Genomic DNA, 3598 nt, shown 5'->3' on the forward strand with positions numbered 1-3598 from the left:
TTTAAGTATCTTTATTCATTTTCTCCATCTTTATACCATCAATGTCTCTTAAACCAACAACCACCTTACCAGACCAACCTGCACCACAATCCTTTGAAAACCCTAATTGTGAGCTTTCCAAATCCTCCATCTCTAAAAACCTACAAACAAATAAAAAAATCCAATTAACTCTAATTTCTAAAAACTTTCAAATCAACCGTGTGAGCACCAGCTTCACCAAGAATTCAAGCCAATATGCCGCAATTAGTTAGCACCATATTACATTAATTAAATGAAGTTGGGACACTGATGGACATAGGGTACCATTTTTATTATAATGAATGACACATATCTCTCTGAGTCATTTGCTAATCCACCTGTCAACTTAACACCCAACTGAATGGATCATATATTTATTCAATACTACTCATACTTTAATGTCACCGCCAATCTTCTGATTAATGTAAATTCCATGTTAAAGGGCTTTTCAAACCAATTAAACGAACAATTTTTTTAAAAATACATTGTCATTTTTCACTTATCTTTATACATATTTAAAAAATTAATTATATTATAACAGTGACTAGAAGTTCAGTGGTAAACACAACAATAAATTTGGATAACATGATGGTAAGTGACATTTGATCATAACGGTTTTACAACAGCAGTCTTATGGTAATGGTCTCATTGTTACTATATATAATCATGACAGAAAAGAAAGTTTAGGCACTCAAAAATTTTTTATGCAAGAGTTTAAAATAAAAATTCTAAAAAAATATTTTTTTTAATAACATTAAACATGTTAAAAATTGTATAATTCTTCCAATTATAACAAGACAAACACATATCGTAAAGTGTTGCTAAGTTTAAAAATCAATTATTTATGAAGCTTAAAAATGTAAAAAGGCTTTGATGGAAAAGACCGAAGGATTAAAAGCTAGCAACAAAGTGTTTACATCACATACTACTTTGAAAATTTACATATATTAAAGCTCTTCACTTGAGTATTTCTTTTTTCTTTTTAAAATGCCTCAACACAGATTTGGTTTCTACAATTGCCAGTTTCTTTAATTTCCTTTTTCACAATTTTTGTCCCCTAATTTATTTTTATGTAATTTTGATTTTTAACTTTTAATTACCCCTAATTTTTCAATTTCAATAATTATAAATTACAAAATAACAAGCCAAATTATAAATAACTAAATAAAAATTGAATACAATTAGTCATGATTAAAAATTAAGTAATATATAGTAAATAAAGATACTTAAACAATATTTTTTTACAATATTTAAATATCATTATATGTATCATTGTGTGATTGATCCACAGTGGTGATCCATGGTAGTGTCATTGTTTTATTTAGGCCAATCACGTAATAATAAGATGTATGTATCGCGATGTTGAATGTAAAAAAATGTTATGTATGTGTCATTAATCATATATTGTATAAAATTACAATTAAAGTTGCCCATTCTGGATATTGGTGCGTAAAGTAATTTACAGTTGACAGCCATTTATTATAACACGTAGTACAGCAGTGAATCTGTATGCAGTAGCTGTACTATAGCATACTTTAATTAATACGGACTTCGTTTTGGAAATATACCCACTCAAATTAAACATTATGTATTTTAAATTCGGATAAATTTTTATTGTTAAGACAGAGTTTAAAAGTTATAGGTAAAAGAGAAAATTAATAAAATTATAAGTATTAATATGATATTCTAATTATAAGTAATATCTTTTTAAAAATAATAGAGATGTCAAAACGGGTAATCTGGTTCGACTTGTTCACTATGAGTTGATTATTTACTGAGTCAATCAATCTGACTCATTTATTAGCGAGTCAGAAAAATCTGAATCTGGCTCGACCCACTACGAATTGGTGGATAAACGGGTTGGCTCACTAGTCTATTTAATTACAATTCTTTTTAAATAAAAAAATTACAAACTTTTTATATTCAAATTTAAACAAATTTCATTTTCAAAAAATGATGTTAAACTGAAGAAAATTCAAAATAATAATAAAAAGTACAATATAATCCAAATGTCATTCAAAAACAAACACAACAAACATATCACCTGTTCCTTGAAGAATTTCTAGAAAGAAGTAAGAGTGACAACACCGTAAATGAGAACAAGTTCCATGAAAGTAATTTGTGAGAACAAAAGTTACCTTTTTATATACACATTGAGTGAAGAGAGGATTTTATTTTTTAGGGTTTCATAAATAAAAAAATAAAATTAGATAGGTGAGTTGACGGACCAACCCGATCCACCACAGGTTCAACCCGCATGAACTGTGTTTAAATGAACTGGGTTGAAATCTGACCTGTATAAAATAAATTTAATTTTTTCAAATTCAATCTGACTCAAACCCATAATGAACCATATTAACTCGCGGATTATGACCAATGTTAATAGATTTTGTAAAGAACATCTTTCTGGGATGATTGTGACGACCAAGGAAAGAAGATGGAGGTTCTCTAGACGTACATTGCACCATATTTGAGTTTAAATTTATTTATTGTTTCATTATTCTTGTTCGTCTTTAATGCTGAAATACTGTTTCATTATCTAATATTAATTTCCAACCCTTTTAATGTCTAGATTTTTAAGGTACAATAACCTTTCTTATTATTTATTGATTTTGACAGAATTGATACCTTTTATGTAGAATTCATCAAGTGTAAAAGTATTTTCACCATGTCTCAATTTTTTAATAAAATCCTTTAGATTTAATTATAGAATTTAAGTTTACATAGCTAATAAGTTGTACCCAAATTATACTTCTAATCATAAGAAAACACAAATATCGATTGGTTTAATTTTTCCAAAGATTGATTTATTAGATAGAGTTAACAATAATACGATATATATAATAAATTTACTTCACTTTAATTCAAAATTTTAAATCAATTAATTTTTGGATTTTGTTTCTTGCATATATTTAACTTTCTCATCTTTATTCAATAAATGGGAAATTTAAATTTATATTTAAATAATTATTTTAATAAGTTTAACTAATCTTTTAATATTTTATAAATTTAGATTCTTTTAATTGAGTTTTTATTAAAAAAATTGTAAAGATTAGTTGAAATATTTATTAATTTTGTCCAAGTACTATATGGTTTGATTTCTCTATCAATATCAAAGTTGGTTGTTAGTTTTATTTTCTTATCTTCATGATAACATCTCAATTTTTATGATTTACAATTGATTAAATAAAATATTATAAGATTAATAAAAAACAGATTATTTCAAAATATATATAATATTAATATAATTATCTAAAAAATGTAATAATAAAACATATCTAAAACAACTAAAGAAAAAACATAAGAAAAACAAAAAGAAAAAAAAAAAAGAAACACCTATCCATTGCTTGCTCATACCAATAAGGTGACTATTAAAAAAAAACAAAAACATAAGAAAAACAAAAAAAAAACAACAATATAAGTTAATGTGCAAAAAAGTTTTCATAAAACAAACATAGAAATATTATTATACATCACTTGTTTATACAAAGAATCATATCACATATAAAGACTCGTTCTAGACTGGATTATTTGAACAAAATCATTGATGTGAAATTTCGGGGCGTCTTGCACTTATGGT

The sequence above is a fragment of the Vigna radiata genome, chromosome 7 (genome assembly GCF_000741045.1).
Source record: "Vigna radiata var. radiata cultivar VC1973A chromosome 7, Vradiata_ver6, whole genome shotgun sequence".
Lineage (NCBI taxonomy): Eukaryota > Viridiplantae > Streptophyta > Magnoliopsida > Fabales > Fabaceae > Vigna > Vigna radiata.